The sequence below is a fragment of the Schistocerca americana genome, chromosome 6, assembly GCF_021461395.2.
Source record: "Schistocerca americana isolate TAMUIC-IGC-003095 chromosome 6, iqSchAmer2.1, whole genome shotgun sequence".
Classification (NCBI taxonomy): Eukaryota; Metazoa; Arthropoda; class Insecta; order Orthoptera; family Acrididae; genus Schistocerca; species Schistocerca americana.
Genome location: NC_060124.1, coordinates 157,499,120 through 157,521,554, shown reverse-complemented (window position 1 = coordinate 157,521,554; position 22,435 = coordinate 157,499,120). Strand labels below are relative to the sequence as shown.

The 22,435-nt window shown below is 39.6% G+C and overlaps 1 protein-coding gene across 4 annotated transcripts in view; it reads left to right on the top strand.

Annotated features, from left to right (window-relative positions):
• The window catches only part of LOC124619335 (protein arginine N-methyltransferase 9-like), a 127,383-nt gene that overhangs the window by 8,858 nt on the left and 96,090 nt on the right, over positions 1 to 22,435 (top strand). The window lies entirely within an intron of this gene.

The window sequence follows — 22,435 nt, the reverse complement described above, 5'->3', positions numbered from 1 at the left end:
TGCAAAACTCTCGCAGTTCTTACATTAGACTGCAGTGCCATCTGGGAATTAATAAATGTACTTGGGTGTTCTATGGAAATGGGATATCATGAAGTCAATCAAATGACTCAAAAGACTAACATTCACAGTGGCATGTTTAAGGTTTTCTGATATGATATGTGATCAATTGCACAGGTTGCTGGCCGTATATAATAACAAACGGATGAACGGTGGCCTGTGCCCTGCTCCAGTGAAACCACTGTACCTCATCCTGCAGGACAATTGCACAATTTTCTGCTAAATCACATACAACAAAGTATTCATTGTGACAAAGTGCCTCTTTCAGGTGTTGTAGATGTTAAGACTGTTTGGTGACTACGAAGGAGAGCAACAAGAGTTTTTTTAATTTATTGCCGAGGTTTTTCAAGAAGTCTTCCACAGGACATGGACATGTCCACAGTTTGTGTGTTATGTCATCAATTCCATTTTTGTCAAACATCTCTTCCAGGTATGTCATGAAAGGGTGTGTATGTGAACAGTTCTCATATGCAGTTCTCGTGTGTGTGTGGGGGGGGGGGGGGGGGGGTCGTAACTGGCAGAATATCGATAATTGTATTAATCCTGGATGTTTATCATTGCTTGATGCACCATATTCCAATTTCCAGACACCAGTTGTTTTGTTTTGGTTTATGAATCCTGGAACCAGTTTTCTTGACAGACGCAAAATCCTTCGTCCCAGGCCATCACCAGCTTTTATCTTCCCTGTTATAGAATTTTATCACGCAGTTCACAGTGTGTTCACCTAGAACACGTGTAGGTATCATATTAGGAACGGCGATGATATCACATTCTTTGACCAACTGTTTCGCTTTTCTCTTCAAATAGTTTGAGGCACCAAATTCAGTTTCAATCCTTCGAGTGGTCCATCTTTTTGGAAGAAGTATCAGCATCTTCTTTCAGCTTGTGTCGCTAGTACTGAATTATAACTTCAGAGCCCACATTTGTTTCTCCCTCTGTACTTTCTACCACATTGAATATATATTTACTTTGGAATACAACAGGCACTTTCTCAAACTTTTTTTGTGCTTATATTTCCTCTCTCAAGTCTCTTCTTTTTCATTGGAGGCTCACCAGAAGATACCAGACTGTTATTTAATGGAAAAAAGGAATATTTGGGGCTACAAATGTGTGTAAATCATCAGAGGAGCTGTGCAGGTTTGTGATTCGTATCTGTTTCAATGTAGTTGTTTAACCCAAATGCTCTTCTTCTGTGTTAATTATTTTCTACATTGTTCACACATTTTGTGGTCTGTCATTATGCAACTGATTGCATAAACCCTCTGCTTTTCGACTTTATGTAGACTTTCCTTGTATCTATTGTGTCCATTGTCCCTCAAGGGATTACAGCAATACATGATTCTTTCAAACTCCACCTTCATCTGGTACATTTGTATAGTCGTGACACCTTTTGCTACAACTTCCCCCATACATGTAGCATCAACATTGCCTTCCAAGCTTTGGAAGCAAACACTTCACTTACACGATTTCATATCTTGTCACTTACTTTCAGGTAACATGACTTAATAACATTTGTGTGGCCTTACCACATTATTGGTTATATAAGAATGCTTGCTATTGGCCTGTTCTCCTTGTTACATTATTATGTATTGCTATTACAACACCTTTTTAACAGTTAACACATTTTTCAGTAATTCAAGTCATTTTGCTGCAGTCTTCATACAATTTGTATTACTTTATTGTATCACACAGCTGTGCATATCAGTTAGTGTGTCCTAGTGTCATCCCAATTTGATTTTAAACTATGTTGTTTAGTGTACAATGAGAAGTAAATATATTTTTGCCAGTAGTGTTGGAGGTGACACATTTCAAGATATTTAAAACCAAAGGTCAAGATTACTGACCTTAATTGTGAGCATTGTTTGAATGTGGTCATGTTGCACATCATTTGAAAGTTTGTTCCCAGCCCTTTCCCAGATTGCCCATTTCACATTTCTGTCTCCATTAGAACAGGAGTTAAAGCTGTTTTCGCCTGCAGTGTCTGTCAAATTTTCAGAACCTTGGGAGGCAACTACTTCTGATGTTTATATTCTACAATTCTGAAATTTGGTGTTTTTCATTATATCGATATGTGCAAAGAACACACCAAATTTGATAACAATCAGAGTTGGTCGAGTTGAAATTTTACTTTTCTGAGGTGACTCGACATGGAATGACCCATTTACAGGAAATAGCTTAGCTTCTACAAGGATGGACAGCCGACGGATAACTGAAGTGGGAAATAGTATGAAAAGGGTAAATAGAACACTAGAATAGACTGCTGGTTTTAACATATCAAAGTGCATTTCAGTTTGTTTTATACACTTAATACTTTTTGCATGCAATATTACTTGTTCACACAGTTAGTGTATCCACAATTTTTTCATTCATCATGTGCTGTCGATCCCATCAAGAAGCAGGAACTTCATGGATGTGGAATGAGTCGAGGTACACATGAATGAAAGACATCAAAAATATAGAAACTTTAATCTGAATACTGTATTAACAGTGAATAAGCTCACTAGACAAAAACTTAGTCACTGCTACATAAATCGTTACAAGGCTCATTTAATACCATGTAATCCCATCCCAGGACTTGATAACCACCTGTTTTGGTTAGGAAGTGGATCTTCAAGGTTGTTCTGGTACTTTGCATTCAGGTTAAGCCACTCACTGATGACTTGATCACTCAGTTCCACCACATTGTGGGTGTGCTGATGTTTGTATTTTACCTGTTCCAACATGTCCCACAGATTGTCTATGGTGCTCAAGTCAGGTGATTTTGCAGGCCAGTTGAGATGTAATAGGGTGGGAGAATGTTCAGACAGCCAGTCAGATATTCTATAGCCCAGTGAACTTGTCATCTTCACGTGCCTGTGTGAACAATGGCCTCTTGTGAGGTGACCGACTCCAAATGTTTGTCGCAAGCAGTTCCTGTCACAGTGTTCTCTTGCTAATAGACTGGGATGCACCTTCATTCACCACCTGCAGCAATATCTGTCAGGTTTGGAAGCAATTTTGATTCATGGACCGTGAAATGCATTTCTGCTCGCCCTCAATCGGGATATTTTTCCGACCGCAGTTCTGACGACGTGTTTCATGACCAGGTGCGTTACACAAGTACTTGTAGACACGTTGAACAGTCCACCATGAAACTCCAGCAAATGCAACAACTTCTCACACTGTATGGCCATGGGCAGGGCCAAACACAGTTGCCTCTTTTTACTGCTCTGTCATGTTTTTCAATTACCCATGTTTATGTACAGTGTCCACTGATCACTACTGCCTTATACTCAGGTAGAGTCAGTGCACTCACAGTAGAGCAGGTGACTCGGTAACTGCGCCATCTGCAAAAGCTTAATGCTTGATCTGTGCATGCGCAATGAGGTGACAAAAAATTTGTCATGTGATTTTTTTTTTTTTTTTTTTTTTTTGACATGTGTCATGTGCTCTAATCAAATAATTGGCATCTGTATATTATGAGACAAGTGAATTGCAATTAAAAGAACTATCGCTATATTGCTCGAGTATATCAGTAAGGAAGCTGTACTTTGAAAAATGCTGCTGCCGCCGCTGTTTTACTATGTAGCTGCTGTTCACCTGCTGTTAGTAGCTCAATGTTTACTTAATTACAATAGTATTTTTCAAAGAAAATATTTTTTACACTACTACTTGTCATACAGCTTTACATAAAACACTGACACTTACCATGTGGCTGACACAGCTTTTCAACCCTGTAATCTAAATGTTCATACAATTTGTAAGAAGAGTAACTAATGTGGTATGTTTTTAATTTTCTTTTTAATTGGTAAGGATTCCCAGTTTTTTGCTTTATGTTAAGCAGGAGCTTGTTGTATATCTTACCAACAGAGTACATATCTCCTTTCTAAACTGTGGACAAGGTCCATGTGAAATTTTGGTGTCTTGCATTGTGACTGTTTGTTATTATCAGCAGCAAAAAACATTATGTAGTAATTGTATTGAGAAATGAGTCTAACAATATTAAGATCTTAAAAAGGCTTATGCAGGGTGAACAGTTAAACATTTTACATAATATTCTTACTCTCACTTCGGCTGAACAAATACTTTATTTACTTTAGGTATGCTGTCCCAGAAGATAAATCCACAAGACAAAAGAGAATGAAAATGTGTGTAATAGCCATTACTCTTGTTTTTAGGTGAACACAATGAGAGATACTGTTGAGGCAGGGCTTCTCAAACTATGCTCTGCAGAACACTGGTATTCCACGAGAAGTGAATAATTGCTCTGCAAAAACTGTTAATAACATGGTGTTTTTTTTCTTTTTTACCTTTTGACATTTTTTCTTTTTTTAAATAAAGTTTTATACAATTTCCGTGTTATTAGTTATGATTAAAAATTGAAGTAACCGCTGAATAAAACTAGTTTTCTCATTTTTTAAAAAAAATTATTAACCTTCTAAATAAACAAGGTGTCCCATCAAAATACCAGGATTGTGGAAGTGTTCTGTCAAAGGAAAAGTTTGGGAATCCCTGTTCTAAGGAAGTTACACACTGAACTGAGTTACTTGATTGGGTTATCCCTATCATGACTCCATTTTAACTTGTTATTTGTAAAGGTATAGCTGCTTGTGAAATATGCGATTTATCTGATCAGTAAGTAAGTTCGTAATATTGTACTCTAAGTTCATGCACCAGTTGTACCGGTAACCATCCTGTATGTAGAGAATACCAGGTTTCCCTCAAACAAGTTGCATTGCTCCTGTTGGTCATATTGGTCTAGTCCAAGGCAAACATATACACCTTGTGTTCTGTTTTGAGGGCACCCTGGTTGGTTTTGTGCCTCTACTATATTGCCCAGTAACATTATAGATGAGGCTATAATATTCAGGAACACTTAAGACTTTGGCTATCAAACAGTGGAAAGTCCAGGATGAAATGACTACAATATTATGAAAAGGATTGATTGCTACTCATCATATAGCGGAGGTGTTCAGTCGCATACATGCACAACGAAAAGACTACCACACATTTAAGCTTTCAGCCAAAAGGCCTTCTTCCAAAGTATTCATACTTCGGAAGAAGGCCTTTTGGCCGAAAGCTTAAATGTAATGTCTTTTCATTGTACCTGTCTATGACTCATCTCCTCCTCTAAATGGTGAGTAGCAATCTATCCTTTCCATAATATTGTTAACACTTTGACTATATTTGTTATAATTGTAGCATCTAATTTTAGTAAAATCAATATTTCTTATTTTTTCTAATTTTTGACATTGCTTAGTATGTTTATGGCTATAGTATGCACATAAACAAGATAAAAAATGAAGGTGTGGCATTTGCAGCATGACAGGTAAGCAGGATGGTTAAATGCTTAATATGGGCAAGAATGAAGTTTCAGGGAAGACACTGTAGTAAAGATTTCATGAGGCAGAATGGCCTTTTATGAAAGGACAAAGCTGTTAACAATATAAACATTGAGATAAGAAAATGCTTAATGAAAAACTGAGTCTCAAGCACAGCACAATATGGGTGTAAAGAGTGATGAAAACAGAAATGAAAACATTAGAAACCTTTGAAAAGTAATGTTAGAAGATACTGTTGAAGATCAGATTCACCATGCAAGGAATGAGAACATTATGCAGAAATTCAATGAGAAAAAATGCCTGTTAAAGAATATAACAAATCAGAGGAAGAGAATGTTAGAGATCATGCACTTTAAACTATTGGAAGGTGTTCTGTAGGAAAGATACGAGCATGTAAGGTGTGGTGTGGGATGCAATAGGTGTATTGAAATGAGGAAGTTTGCTGGAGAGTGACAGGACTACAGTTCTGCATCAAACTGACCACACAGATGATGACCAGAACATAATAAGGCAATGGACACTATATTAAAAAAAAAGTAACATTGCCTCTAATTCCGAGGTTCTTTTGCTTTACTAGGTGTGATCTTACAGTATTGTGTGCATCATAGCCTTCCTCTAACCTGTGAACTTACTCAGCCAGTTGTAGGGGGACCTACAGATTAATGGGGATTCAAACTATGGTGCAACTTGGTAGTTATCACATCAACACAATATTGCCAAAGGTGAAAGAAGTACCAACTGAAGAAACAAGTGCTAGGAACACCAGAGGATTGCATCCTGCACCTCTGGATTTGTGATCTTGAACAGAGCCATCACCATAAGGTTTGCAGGAGAAACAGTGCTTATCCTGGGCTTTAATGACATTAATACTGTAAGACAATCTCTATAATCTTGTTTCCACTTCTGGGCAGTAAGACACGGTGACAAAGGCATTGTAGTTGTATTCAGGGCCAGTTCGAGAACATTTATCCACACAAGTGACTTATCATTTGGTGTCCCACCCTTCTCCTCTTTTCCTCATACACTTTTCAGCAATGTCAGTACTAATTTAGATATGCACTGTATGCAAATATTGCACTTGGCATGGTGCCCAAAGCAGCTGCTTCTAATTGTGAGATCTCCTGTATAGAAATCTTACAGCCGTAGTTCCTCTGTCACTCTCCTCAGCTTGGGTCTTAAATTGCCCGCAGTTGTATTCAAGAAGAGCATGGCTCCAGTCCACATTGAGCAATGCTTCCTTAGATTCCTTGAGCCATTATGACAAATCCTGGACTGCTACCTTTTTTGGAGATGGGGATAATTTCTTTTGCTACATTTGTCCAGTTGAGATTGTGCCCTATCTCATAATGTTGATGTTATTAGTAGGTTAGATTTTTGCTCTCTTACTTCTCTTCTCCCACCTTCTTCTCATTGTAAGAACATGAATTATTTTACATGAGACACTATTCAATAAAAAAATTGTATTTATCACACTAATGAGAATTTTATAATGCACTATTGCAGAGAGATTTGTGACTTTTTTTGTCTCGAACAGAACAGAAAGTGAAAAGGTGATAACAACATCACTTTTTAAAAAAAACCTGAGAGTGAAATCTTTCATCCATTAACATGAAACTGCTATGTTTTGTAAGTGAACATTTCAAGGGTTTCTTATACCTGAAACTATCTAGTTAATATGAGCTTAGATACCAAACAGCAGCAGAATGTGACTGACTTCACCAAATTTTGGACAGTGTGAAAACGAGTTCTCACATATCTGTGTTTATTTTGTAGAAACAATCCTGGCCATCAAATGTCATTAACAACAGCAACATTGTTACTGACAACAGTTATTTTTAGTCCCATACTGTGTTGCAATTTAGGTGAAATTCATATTTATGTGTTGCTGTTTGTCCCAGATAATTTACACATGACGCTTTTAGGTTCAATTTAGTTCCAAGAAAAACCATAAGGTGCAGTGGAATTCCAGATTCAGAAAGTACACGTTTTGGCCAGTATTCTTTAAAATCCGTCAATGTACAAGGTTTACAACTTTGATTCCGCCGTTTGCCGATAGGTGGTGACAACGGTAAGTAGCGGTCAAAAGAAACTGATCGCAGACATCATGCAGTTAGCTTGGATCTCAGTCAACATAACCTCATTCAAACATTAGTCGATTTGTGTCTGCATCATAAAGTTGTTCTTGATTGAAAATGTCGGTTTACAAGCCTAATTCCCATCATTTGTGGGAGGTGTTATTCTTTTGTTTCAGTATGAAGAAAACAGTGGCTGAGTCTCATCGAGTGCTCTCAAGTACATATGGTAAGGATGCTATTAGTGAAAGAATGTGTCAGAGTGGTTTCAACACTTCAAGAACGGTGATTTTAACATCATGAACCATGGACCTTGCCGTTGGTGGGGAGGCTTGCGTGCCTCAACGATACAGATAGCCGTACCGTAGGTGCAACCACAACGGAGGGGTATCTGTTGAGAGGCCAGACAAACGTGTGGTTCCTGAAGAGGGGCAGCAGCCTTTTCAGTAGTTGCAGGGGCAACAGTCTGGATGATTGACTGATCTGGCCTTGCAACAATAACCAAAACGGCCTTGCTGTGCTGGTACTGCGAACGGCTGAAAGCAAGAGGAAACTACGGCCGTAATTTTTCCCGAGGGCATGCAGCTTTACTGTATGATTAAATGATGATGGCGTCCTCTTGGGTAAAATATTCCGGAGGTAAAATAGTCCCCCATTCGGATCTCCAGGCGGGGACTACTCAGGAGGATGTCGTTATCAGGAGAAGAAAACTGACGTTCTACGGATCAGAGCGTGGAATGTCAGATCCCTTAATCGGGCAGGTAGGTTAGAAAATTTAAAAAGGGAAATGGATAGGTTAAAGTTAGATATTGTGGGAATTAGTGAAGTTCGGTGGCAGGAGGAACAAGACTTCTGGTCAGGTGAATACAGGGTTATAAATACAAAATCAAATAGGGGTAATGCAGGAGTAGGTTTAATAATGAATAGGAAAATAGGAATTCGGGTAAGCTACTACAAACAGCATAGTGAACGCATTATTGTGGCCAAGATAGATACGAAGCCCACACCTACTACAGTAGTACAAGTTTATATGCCAACTAGCTCTGCAGATGACGAAGAAATTGAAGAAATGTATGATGAAATAAAAGAAATTATTCAGATAGTGAAGGGAGACGAAAATTTAATAGTCATGGGTGACTGGAATTCGAGTGTAGGAAAAGGGAGAGAAGGAAACGTAGTAGGTGAATATGGATTGGGGCTAAGAAATGAAAGAGGAAGCCGCCTGATAGAATTTTGCACAAAGCACAACTTAATCATAGCTAACACTTGGTTTAAGAATCATGATAGAAGGTTGTATACATGGAAGAACCCTGGAGATACTAAAAGGTATCAGATAGATTATATAATGGTAAGACAGAGATTTAGGAACCAGGTTTTAAATTGTAAGACATTTCCAGGGGCAGATGTGGATTCTGACCACAATCTATTGGTTATGAACTGCAGATTGAAACTGAAGAAACTGCAAAAAGGGGGGAATTGAAGGAGATGGGACCTGGATAAACTGAAAGAACCAGAGGTTGTACAGAGTTGCAGGGACAGCATAAGGGAACAATTGAAAGGAATGGGGGAAAGAAATACAGTAGAAGAAGAATGGGTAGCTCTGAGGGATGAAGTAGTGAAGGCAGCAGACGATCAAGTAGGTAAAAAGAAGAGGGTTAGTAGAAATCCTTGGGTAACAGAAGAAATATTGAATTTAATTGATGAAAGGAGAAAATATAAAAATGCAGTAAATGAAGCAGGCAAAAAGGAATACAAACGTCTCAAAAATGAGATCGACAGGAAGTGCAAAATGGCTAAGCAGGGATGGCTAGAGCACAAATGTAAGGATGTAGAGGCTTATCTCACTAGGGGTAAGATAGATACTGCCTACAGGAAAATTAAAGAGACCTTTGGAGATAAGAGAACCACATGTATGAACATCAAGAGCTCAGATGGAATCCCAGTTCTAAGCAAAGAAGGGAAAGCAGAAAGGTGGACGGAGTATATAGAGGGTCTATACAAGGGCGATGCAGTTGAGGACAATATTATGGAAATGGAGGAGGATGTAGATGAAGATGAAATGGGAGATACGATACTGCGTGAAGAGTTTGACAGAGCACTGAAGGACCTGAGTCGAAACAAGGCCCCCGGAGTAGACAACATTCCATTGGAACTACTGACGGCCTTGGGAGAGCCAGTCCTGACAAAACTCTTCCATCTGGTGAGCAAGATGTATGAAACAGGCGAAATACCCTCAGACTTCAAGAAGAATATAATAATTCCAATCCCAAAGAAAGCAGGTGTTGACAGATGTGAAAATTACTGAACAATCAGTTTAATAAGCCACAGCTGCAAAGTACTAACACGAATTCTTTACAGACGAATGGAAAAACTAGTAGAAGCTGACATCGGGGAAGATCAGTTTGGATTCCGTAGAAATACTGGAACACGTGAGGCAATACTGACCTTACGACTTATCTTAGAAGAAAGATTAAGGAAAGGCAAACCTACGTTTCTAGCATTTGTAGACTTAGAGAAAGCTTTTGACAATGTTGACTGGAATACTCTCTTTCAAATTCTAAAGGTGGCATGGGTAAAATACAGGGAGCGAAAGGCTATTTACAACTTGTACAGAAACCAGATGGCAGTTATAAGAGTTGAGGGACATGAAAGGGAAGCAGTTGTTGGGAAGGGAGTAAGACAGGGTTGTAGACTCTCCCCGATGTTATTCAATCTGTATATTGAGCAAGCAGTAAAGGAAACAAAAGAAAAATTTGGAGTAGGTATTAAAATCCATGGAGAAGAAATAAAAACTTTGAGGTTTGCCGATGACATTGTAATTCTGTCAGAGACAGCAAAGGACTTGGAAGAGCAGTTGAAGGGAATGGATGGTGTCTTGAAGGGAGGATATAAGATGAACATCAACAAAAGCAAAACGAGGATAACGGAATGTAGTCGAGTTAAGTCGGGTGATGCTGAGGGTATTAGATTAGGAAATGAGGCACTTAAAGTAGTAAAGGAGTTTTGCTATTTGGGGAGCAAAATAACTGATGATGGACGAAGTAGAGAGGATATAAAATGTAGACTGGCAATGGCAAGGAAAGCGTTTCTGAAGAAGAGAAATTTGTTAACATCGAGTATAGATTTAAGTGTCAGGAAGTTATTTCTGAAAGTATTTGTATGGAGTGTAGCCATGTATGGAAGTGAAACATGGACGGTAAATAGTTTGGACAAGAAGAGAATAGAAGCTTTTGAAATGTGGTGCTACAGAAGAATGCTGAAGATTAGATGGGTAGATCACATAACTAATGAGGAAGTATTGAATAGGATTGGGGAGAAGAGAAGTTTGTGGCACAACTTGACCAGAAGAAGGGATCGGTTGGTAGGACATGTTCTGAGGCATCAAGGGATCACCAATTTAGTATTTGAGGGCTGCGTGGAGGGTAAAAATCATAGGGGGAGACCAAGAGATGAATACACTAAGCAGATTCAGAAGGATGTAGGTTGCAGTAGGTACTGGGAGATGAAGAAGCTTGCACAGGATAGAGTAGCATGGAGAGCTGCATCAAACCAGTCTCAGGACTGAAGACCACAACAACAACAACAGACTGGCATAGTGGTGGAAGGGAGAATGTTTTCGAAGATGCAGAATTGGAGACATTGCTGAGTGAAGCCTCGCGTCAAACTCAAGAAGAATTGGCATGAATAGTGGGAGTAACACAGCAAGCCATTTCAAAACATTTCAAGGCTATGGGCATGATTCAGGAAGAAGGAACTTGTGTCCCGTGTGAACTGAAACCAAGAGACGTCGAACAGCATTTGTGCGTTTGTGAACAATTGCTTCAGAGGCAAAAACGGAAGGGATATCTGCATCACATTGTGGCCGGGGACGAAAAATGCGTTCATTATGATAACCCTAAACGCAAAAAAATCATGGGGATATACTGGCCATGCTTCCACGCACCGAATATTCACGGCTCCAAGATCATGCTCTGCATTTGGTGGGACCAGCTCGGTGTCGTGTAATATAAGGTGTTAAAGCCAACTGAAACAATCACAGGTGCTCGTTATCAAATGCAATTAATGTGTCTGAGCAGAGCGTTAAAAGACAAATGGCCACAATACAGCGAGAGGCACAATAGAGTGATTTTTCAGCATGATACTGCTCAGCCCCATGTTGCAAAAGAGGTCAAAATGTACTTGGAAATGTTAAAATTGGAAGTCGTACCCCACCTGCCGTATTCTCCAGACATTGCTCCCTCTGACTATCAGCTGCTTAGATCAATGGCGCATGGCCTGGCTGACCAACACTTCTGATCTCATGAAGAAGTCACAAATTGGATCGATTCGTGGATCGCTTCAAAAGATGACCAATTTTTTCGACGTACACTGCTGGAAAGATGGGAGAAAGTAGTGGCCAGTGATGGAAAATACTATGAATGATACATGTGTAACGAATTTGTTTCATTAAAGCCTCAAATGTTGGGGAAAAAACAGCGGAAGTAAAGTTGTACACCTTGTATATAATGCAGTCGCACAGATTCTAATTACCTAATTCATCTGCTGTGATGATTGAGTGTGAAGAAGCTGTTACAAATAGCTGACTCATTAAAAATTTATTTTTTATTTTCAGTGTCAAGATACATTAACTCATAAGCCCCTGTATGAACAGTTTTGCCATGTCCATTTCCACATTGGGAAGAGGTTGGGGGGGTAGGCTTAACTGCCCTTGTGCCCTGTGTACATAGAACGTTCAGCAAGCCACTAGCTATCGTGATACTATTTGGGAGTGATGATATGCTGCAGAGTTTTGTTGAAGGCACAATCATCAATTTCCTTCCTCTCCCAGAGCTTGCACTCCATCTCTGGTGTTCTTTTTATGAATGATAAATTTAGCTGCCTGATACAGAAGTCACCACACCACAGAGGTCAAGCAGACAGTGGGTATTTCATGTGCTGCCATGTCTGTGGCATACTCTGAGTACTTTGATGCAAGGAAAAACTGGAGCTGCCATAGACAAAAATGCATTGATGTTGGCTTTCACAGACTTAACAGCAGATAGATGGATGGCAGAGCAGAAAATCAGTCACCAGCCAGTGCTGTGTAACAACAACCGATAATTAGCCATATCATCCAGAAACACCTCCTCACTAAAGGAGACCGAAGGCATCACATCACACATGTACAGTCTTGCCCATAAAATCTGGCCTCGGCCAGTCTCCACAAAGGCTAAGTCTGAGTAGTTCACTTAAGATAGCCAATAAAACCAGCCACACCTCAGAATTATAAGTCTGGCCATACACACAATTTGGCAACACTGTGTGATGCGGAAGTTTCTGGAGGAAATTTTAGCTACTTCTCAAACTGTTAACGTGCTGTGTCAACTCATGGTCTAGTATACGTGTCACAAAATGTGGACACAAAGTCGCAACTTCGAGTCCACTCCTTTCACTATTTTTTAAACCACATTTTGGCTGTCTGCTAAAGATAGCAGTCTAATGGAACCTCAAAGATAATTTGCTTCACTTTCTGAGGCACCAGTAATATCAAAAACTTCCAGAAACATTTCTGCAAAACAGCTCGTGGGTACATCAAAATCAGAATAGTTTACACTCGAGAGTTTCCTCACCCTGCTGCAGCCACTGGCCACCATCCACGCACCACCTGCCACTGCACATCGGACGCCATCGGAGCAGGTGACCGTGGCGAGATGCTGTGAGTGTATTTATCAGCTGTCATTTTCTTGTTTGAAATTCTAGTATTTATCTTGCAGTTGCACATTGGATTTTGCATATTTGAAACTTGCTTAAGCATTGTAAAATAGAGTCACAAGTGGAAAAAACTTCACTTTGGGTTTAATAGGGAGGTGAAGGTAGTGGCATGTTGTGTGTGGGGTGAATGCTTTCAGGCAAAGCACATCAGAAAAAGACTTTTTTGTTTGAAGAAAGATCGTTCTGGCACTGCTGATTTTCAGCATTCTGCCATAACTGATGAACCGCAACCATTTAATCATCTTGTGACAAGCAGCAAGAGAATGCATTTTTTATTTACAGAACAAATATTTCTGTGCTTGCTGTGGGGAGAAGCCACGCAAATAAACTTGTTATCTTCTGATATTTCCATTCAGTAGGAAAGGTTCAGAAGTCAGGTTTACGAGTACTGCATGTTCTAAGTGAAAGGGGTGAGAATATTCCTGCTTGAATGTCATCAGTTTGCTCATTGAGCATTCCTATACAGTACTGTTAGTGCTAACGAGTTATCATCTGCCTATGCTTACTTCCCAACTTCCCAAGAAGAAATAAACGATTGAGCTCTAACAAAGTCATATACATGAGCAAAGGGAAGTGTAAACATAATATTTTTCATCTGATGGCTTTAAAAGCGTATTGTGCACTACCTACGACTCTGCATCTCAGCTATATGGTGAGTAGCAACTTTCCTTTTCTAATATTGTTACATTCCATCCTGGATTTTCTATTGTTTGAGGCACCTTTTGGTCACAATGTAAGAGAAACATCCAACAAAATGCATTGTGTGTTGCTACTATGCAATAACACACTCTGCAGATTTCACAAGCAAACTATCTCGGAGTTTGTTTGGGAAATCATCCTTCATCCCCTTATTCTTGTGACCTTATGGCCTCAAATGTTTACCTCTCCAGCCCCTTATGGAACAGCCATCAAAAAATTCCTTTCAAACGAAAATTCGATTCTGATCTGGTTTGATGGCATCTTTAACTCAGAACCAGTGGGTGTGGAATTGGTAAACTATCTTAGCATTGTCAGACTGTTTTAGAGAATGTGAAAAAATATACAGGGTGTCCCACGAGGAATAGTCAATATGATAGAGATTATCATTTGAAGTAAAAAAAAGTGCTGTAAATGTGAGCTCTAAAACACATACTTCAAGAGCTCAGAGCACTTCTTCATCTTCCATACTGTGAAACCACTGTGAAACAAATCTCCTCCAGTGCAAGCTCTTTGCTATCCATATTTTTGGAGAAGGTAGCGTGGGCTAAAACAAGAAAAAAATGTCAAGTGAATATTGTTGTTGTTGTTGTTGTGGTCTTCAGTCCATAGGTTTGATGCAGCTCTCCATGCTACTCTATCCTGTGCAAGCTTCTTCATTTCCCAGTACCTACTGCAATATACATCCTTCTGAATCTGCTTAGTGTATTCATCTCTTGGTCTCCCTCTACGGTTTTTACCCTCCACGCTGCCCTCCAATACTAAATTGGTGATACCTAGATGCCTCAGAATATGTCCTACCAAGTGATCACTTCTTCTACTCAAGTTGTGCCCAATTCTATTCAATATCTGCTCATTAGTTATGTGATCTACCCATCTAATCTTCAGCATTCTTCTGTAGCACAACTTTTCGAAAGCTTCTATTCTCTTCTTGTCTAAACTATTTATCGTCCACTTTTCACTTCCATACATGGCTACACTCCATACAAATACTTTCAGAAACGACGTCCTGACACTTAACTCTATAATCAATATTAACAAATTTCTCTTCTTCAGAAATGCTTTCCTTGCCATTGCCAGTCTGCATTTTATATCCTCTCTATTTCAACCATGATCAGTTATTTTGCTCCCCAAATAGCAAAACTCATCTACAACTGTAAGGATCTCATTTCCTGATCGAATTCCCTCAGCATCACCCGATTTAATTCGACTACATTCCATTATCCTCGTATTGCTTTTGTTGGTATTCATCTTATATCCTTCTTTCAAGACCATGTCCATTCTGTTCAGCTGCTCTTCCAGGCCCTTTGCTGTCTCTGACAGAATTACAATGTCATTGGTGAACCTCACAGTTTTTATTTCTTCTCCATGGATTTTATTTCTTACTCTGAATTTTTCTTTTGTTTCCTTTACTGCTTGTTCAATATACAGATTGAATAACATCGAGGATAGGCTACAACCCTGTCTCACACCCTTCCCAACCACTGCTTCCCTTTCATGCCCCTCAACTTATAGCTGTCATCTGGTTTCTGTGCAAACCTTTTGCTCCTTGTATTTTACCCCTGCCACCTTCAGAATTTGAAAGAGAGTATTCCAGTCAACATTGTCAAAAGCTATCTCTAAGTCTACAAATGCTAGAAATGTAGTTTTGTCTTTCCTTAATCTATTTTCTAAGTTAAGTTGTAGGGTCAGTATTGCCTCACGTGTTCCAACATTTCTACGGAATCCAAACTGATCTTCCCCGAGGTCGGCTTCTACCAGTTTTTCCATTCGTCTGTAAAGAACTCGTGTTAGTTTATTTTGCAGCCGTGACTTATTAAACTGATAGTTCGGTAATTTTCGCACGTGTCAACACCTGCTTTCTTTGGGATTGGAATTATTATATTCTTCTTGAAGTCCAAGGGTATTTTGCCTGTCTCTTACATCTTGCTCACCAGATGGTAGAGTTTTGTCAGGACTGACTCTCCCAAGGCCGTCAGTAGTTCTAATGGAATGTTGTCTACTCCCAGGGCCCTGTTTCGACTCAGGTCTTTCAGTGCTCTGTCAAACTCTTCACGCAGTATCATATCTCCCATTTCATCTTCATCTACATCCTCTTCCATTTCCATAATATTGTCCTCAAGTGCATCGCCCTTGTATAGGCCCTCTATATACTCCTTCCACTTTTCTGCTTTCCCTTCATTGCTTAGAACTGGGTTTCCATTTGAGCTCTTAATATTCATACAAGTGGTTCTCTTTTCTCCAAAGGTCTCTTTAATTTTCCTGTAGGCAGGTAGGCAGTATCTATCTTACCCCTAGTGAGATAAGCCTCTACATCCTTACATTTATCCTCTAGCCATCCCTGCTTAGCCATTTTGCACTTCCTGTCGATCTCATTTTTGAGACGTTTGTATTCCTTTTTGCCTGCTTCATTTACTGCATTTTTATATTTTCCCCTTTTCATCCATTAAATTCAATATTTCTTCTGTTACCCAAGGATTTCTACTAGCCCTCGTCTTTTTACCTACTTGATCCTCTGCTGCCTTCACTACTTGATCCCTCAAAGCTACCCATTCTTTTTCTACTGTATTTCTTTCCCCCATTCCTGCCATTTGTTCCCTTACGCTCTCTCTGAAATTCTGTACAACCTCTGGTTTAGTCAGTTTGTCCAGGTCCCATCTCCTTAAATTCCCACCTTTTTACAGTTTCTTCAGTTTTAATCTACAGTTCATTACCAATAGATTGTGGTCAGAGTCCACATCTGCCCCTGGAAATGTCTTACAATTTAAAACCTGGTTCCTAAATCTCTGTCTTACCATTATACAATCTATCTGATATCTTTTAGTATCTCCAGGCTTCTTCCATGTATACAACCTTCTTTTATGATTCTTGAACCAAGTGTTAGCTATGATTAAGTTGTGCTCTGTGCAAAATTCTACCAGGCGGCTTCCTCTTTCATTTCTTAGCCCCAATCCATATTCACCTACTACGTTTCCTTCTCTCCCTTTTCCTACTACCGAATTCCAGTCACCCATGACTATTAAATTTTCATCACCCTTCACTATCTGAATAATTTCTTTTATTTCATCATACATTTCTTCAATTTCTTCGTCATCTGCAGAGCTAGTTGGCATATAAACTTGTACTACTGTAGTAGGCGTGGGCTTTGTGTCTATCTTGGCCACAATAATGCGTTCACTATGTTGTTTGTAGTAGCTTACTCGCATTCCTATTTTTTTATTCATTATTAAACCTACTCCTGCATTACCCCTATTTGACTTTGTATTTATAACCCTGTATTTGCCTGACCAAAAGTCTTGTTCCTCCTGTCACCAAACTTCACTAATTCCCACAATATCTAACTTTAACGTATCCATTTCCCTTTTTAAATTTTCTAACCTACCTGCCCGATTACGGGATCTGACATTCCACACTCCGATCCGTAGAATGCCAGTTTTCTTTCTCCTGATAACGACGTCCTCCTGAGTAGTCGCCGCCCGGAGATCCGAATGGGGGACTATTTTATCTCCAGAATATTTTACCCAAGAGGACGCCATCATCATTAACCATAAAGTAAAGCTGCATGCCCTCGGGAAAAATTACAGCTGTAGTTTCCCCTTGCTTTCAACCGTTCGCAGTACCAGCACAGCGAGGCTGTTTTGGTTAGTGTTACAAGGCCAGATCAGTCAATCATCCAGACTGTTGCCCCTGCAACTACTGAAAAGGCTGCTGCCCCTCTTCAGGAACCAAGCATTTGTATGGCCTCTCAACAGATACCCCTCCGTTGTGGTTGCACATATGGTATGGCTATCTGTATCGCTGAGGCACGCAAGCCTCCCCACCAACGGCAAGGTCCATGGTTCATACGAACACAAATGTAGAGACAGCAACACACCATTGACTGCAAAATGTGAACATCCACAGAGAAACTTGGTAAGCTACAAATAACATAAAGTTCCAAATCAAGAAAGTTAATTGTGCACAGAAAACCATATGCCATGGCTGAAAAAGTGAAATTGTAACATCTAACATGAAAGGAGAAGCATTTGTCACCAGAACAGGGAACACAGAATGCTGGCAGTATTGTTTAGAGTAAGTCACCTTAAGGGATAGCACTGCTTTAATGGCCTAAAAAGGTGTTTTTTGACAATTTTTAGGACTGAAGGAACGGTTAGAGAGAAAATCGGGAAATATTACAAAATGGTGACAGTGCAGCAATTCTTGCAAAGCATGTTGAATTTGAGGCGATCTACAGCATGCACTAGAACTGATACCAGTTTGTGTAATTTAGGAATATTGATTTTTGTGGTATTGGTGAGTGTTTGAATGAAGTCACTCAATTTTCACTAAAAAGGACAGTCATTTGTCAATAAATATTTTTTAAATCAACTAATTGAAAATCCTTTACACGCTTCACTTCAAAATGTTGTTTCAAATTTGTGGTTAAATTTTCCAATAAAAAGATTGAAAATTGTCAGAGGTATGATGCATTCAATTTTGAAAAATCATATTCCAAGAAAAATGCATTTGAAGTTTTCAAATGTGTTATAGACATGAACAAATGACAAAATTCTATTTTTAGAAAACTCTTACCATTAACCTGGTATCCCAGGACTGGCCTGTCATACTGTTATCGTTATGATTAAAATCTTATACACTAGTTTATCATGGAACAATTGAAATATTGGTCATGGCAGTTCCATGAACATACAAAACTTCGCAGTTCTGTTTAGCCCCACTCCAAGCATGCGCATTTGCTAGGATGTTTTGACAGTTGATTTCATATGCGTTCAATATAATCTTACTGCTTGGTATACCAGCTTCTGGGCAGTTTGGACAAGCAATAATTTTTGTGAAGCCTAAGCCTCGGGGGCTTTGCTCTTGCAGCATGATGTCTCAATTGCACATTTTACATTTCATGTATTGAGAAATAGCAGGGGGGGGGGGGGGGAAGAACATTTATAATCCTGTAGCTCAATCCATAATTCACATCAAAATCCTGGTCACTGTCCTTCAGTTCCTTAGTAGAGGCACTGACGTCTCAGCCTCATATGTATTCATTGGATGCTTTGATGGCATACTGCTTTGACACTGTGTTGGATACAATGCTTTCATACCTTTTTTACCACTCATTCGTACTTGAAAGACAAAATTGTATGCCTTAAGATCACAAGTAAATTATCAAAAAACAATGCTGCACACAAAAATCAAGATTCAAAGAGAGTATTGTCTTTTTTGTACACATACTGCTGCTTGCTAACGCCATTCTAATGTACTACTATTTTGAAATGCTTCTGACTATACTGAGACATTACAGGGGCTATTGAGTTGGTGTAGATAGGCTGTTTTGGATCATCCAATGTGCTAGAGGAGGAGCTCGGAGTTTCATAAAACAAATTGTTTTCAGGGATTAGATTTTTTGCCTCATATTTTAGAAGGTTCAAAGCATCTTTTGAACCAATAAAAAAACGATTTTTTGAAAATTCTACAGTGGTGTTGCCCCTTAAGCAAAACTATCATTCAGTCTACAAATACTGAAAGCAAGACAAAAATCATCTACTTGTAATGATTATAATATTACCACTTCGGATGCTTTGTTAATAAAAGTGCAAAGCGTCTATTCTGAAGAGTTTTGCATTTTGCAGTACACTTAAGACAGAGAGAACCATGCTGAGGATAGTGCTAATTTTCTGTGTAGCACTTCACAGTCGGCACAGAATATTCGTAATTTAGTTCCTGATGGTTTCATACCAACATCACTTCTAGGCTACCACAGTATTCATATGAGAATTATCATGGTTTTATGTCGTGGCTTTGATAGTTGGTGATCCCATCTCACAATCCACTACGAGCAGGATTATCTCGGGGGGTGGCGACCCTGCACTGTACTGGCTCCTGGTTTTCTCGCTTCCCGCGCACGGGGTCCCGGGTTTGATTCCCGGTGGGGTCAGGAATTTTTCCTGCCTCAAGATGACTGGGTGTTGTGTTGTCGTCATCATTCATCCCCATTATGGTCGGAGGAAGGCAATGGCAAACCACCTCCACTAGGACCTTGCCTAGTACAGCAGTGCGGGTCTCCCGCATCATCCCCTACGCTGCTCGGAGTATGGGACCTCATCGTCATCATCATCATCATCCTGAGGGGAATGTGCCTTAAAACCCTTATCCATCAAAATCTCTGTTGACACATTAGCTGTTGTGCCCTTAGTGATGGACGTTTGTCCAGCGGGATAGGCCAGGCGTACAGCATTAGGGAGAGGCCCTGCTTTAGCTAGCAGAAGCTAGACAGCATCAGGTGTGCGTTTCTGCTATGGCTATTAGTGATCACGCAGCAGTCAACTTTGTTACTTCCTATATGGTCCTCCACCTCTCCTCAGTCCACAATGGACCAGCATCAGAAGATAGGGTCCAAACCTTCCCTGAATGAAAATGTCAAACTTTAAAACCACCATACCCTAAGTAAGCATGTAGAGATGGAGGCTTGGAACCTCGCATTGAAATGTCAATCTGCCACCTGGATTCCAGGGGAGGAGATAGGGTGCAAAAAACCCACTTATCAAATTAAACAACAAAATAAACTCAAAGGAAGAACATCTCAGCCGTTTGGAATAGAAACTGCAGAACATCAAATGGGACATTTTGGAATCAGTGAGATGAGGCTCAAATGAGAAGCAGCTGGTGTCCTCAAGTCTGAGCACCTTCTGTTTCGGTATAACTCAGATCTAAGTTCGCATATTGGCGGCGTAGCTCTGGTAATTCAAACAGGAGGGAACACCTTATCACCAAAAAAAGTCTACTTCCCCTTCAACCAATGAAGAACTAGAACAGATCTATGAGGCTCTGACAGCAGCAGAAAGTTCAGAAAGTACCACATTTTCCTTAATACTTGTTGATTTTATTAGGAACATAGTGTAGTTCACAGAAGAACATCCCCCATTGGAAATTTTGCATATTTTATCGCGAAACCAGAGGGGTCAAATGATGATGAATTTTCTTAACAACCAACAGAAAACTTAAGAGGAGTGGAACTGAATGAACCCTCACTGAATAGTATTCCAACAGCAGTAGGGAAAGGTAGGGGACTCCAAAAAAGGAACAAGCCAACATTCAGCCTTGAAACAAAACAGCTTATAGAAGGAAGATGAAACATTGACTGAACTGGCAGACTGCTGGCAACAGATGTAAACTATCTGAAGAAAGTCTAATAACAAAGTTTCAAGAACTCACTTAAAATGATGACTTGAGGAATATACTGCAACTCCCTATGTATTGCTGAAATAGGGATAGTGAGGACAAGATTAGAATAATTACAGCACGCACAGAGGTATTCAAACTATCATTGCTCCCACACTTTATGCGTGAATGGAATGGGAAGAAAACCTAATAAGTGCTGTAACTGGTACAATAGGTCACACTCTCTGCCATGCACTTCACGGTGGTTTGCAGGGTGTAGATAGAGATGTAGATGCACCCATATACAGAGACCTCAATAAAAACGTTAAGAAGGTGATCAGAAGAGATCAATGAATGCAAAAAACAACACTGATGGAAGAGACCAACCAAATCAATGTGAACATGAGAGTTTTTCATTCCAGTGAAAATGTAGGCTTATCATCCACAACATTCAGAATGGGCAAGAAGAAGTTGTTACTGAAAGAGACAAAACTATAAAAACTGGTGAAGACTTTCGTTGGAAGCCCTACAGTCAATTACTATCAAGCCAAAGCCTGCACGAAGTTTTTTTTATAAATGTGGCATCAGAAGAAATTGAACATATCAATAAAAATGAAATGGAAACAGCTCTGAAGCAACTCAAGAAGTCAGTGGTATCAGGGGAAGATCAGATCACATGCTAGATGCTTAAGAAATGAGGAAGCGGTCCTAAATTTATTAAATAAATTTCTCGAAGAAGTGAAGATTCCAGAGTCATCAGAAAATGTAGAAGTCATTCTGCTCTTCACTAAAGATGACAACACAAACATTGAGAATTGTAGGCCTGTTAGTCTTTTATCTGTATTTTACAAGGTGCTGACAGAAACCATTACGAACCACCTGCAGCAGAAATTTGACTTTTTCCAGCACGTCGAACAGTCAGAAAAGGTTTCACTACAATTAACCATATTCAAGCAACATGTACACTAATGGAGAAATGTATGGAGTATAACATCCCATTTCACATGATCTTCATAGACTACCAGAAGGTGTTCGACATAATCGAAACCTGGGCAGTATTGAGGATGATGAACATAGCCTGCATTGCCTATAACTATACTGAATTAATCTGCTACATTTATGAGAAACCCACTCTACATGTGAAAATAAAGGAAGACTGGATCACTGGAAAGGTTCCCACAAGAAGAGACGGCAGGCAAGGAGACACAATCTCACATAAGCTATTCATCTCGGCTCTGGAGGATGTTTTATAGTGTCTATCCTGGAGACTTAAAGGTATCAGCATGGATGGAAAATGTCTCAACCATATTTGCTTTGTAGATGATATCATTCTATGATAGGTTACCTCAAATATAAGTTGCATCCAAATATAAGTCCATATGTAAA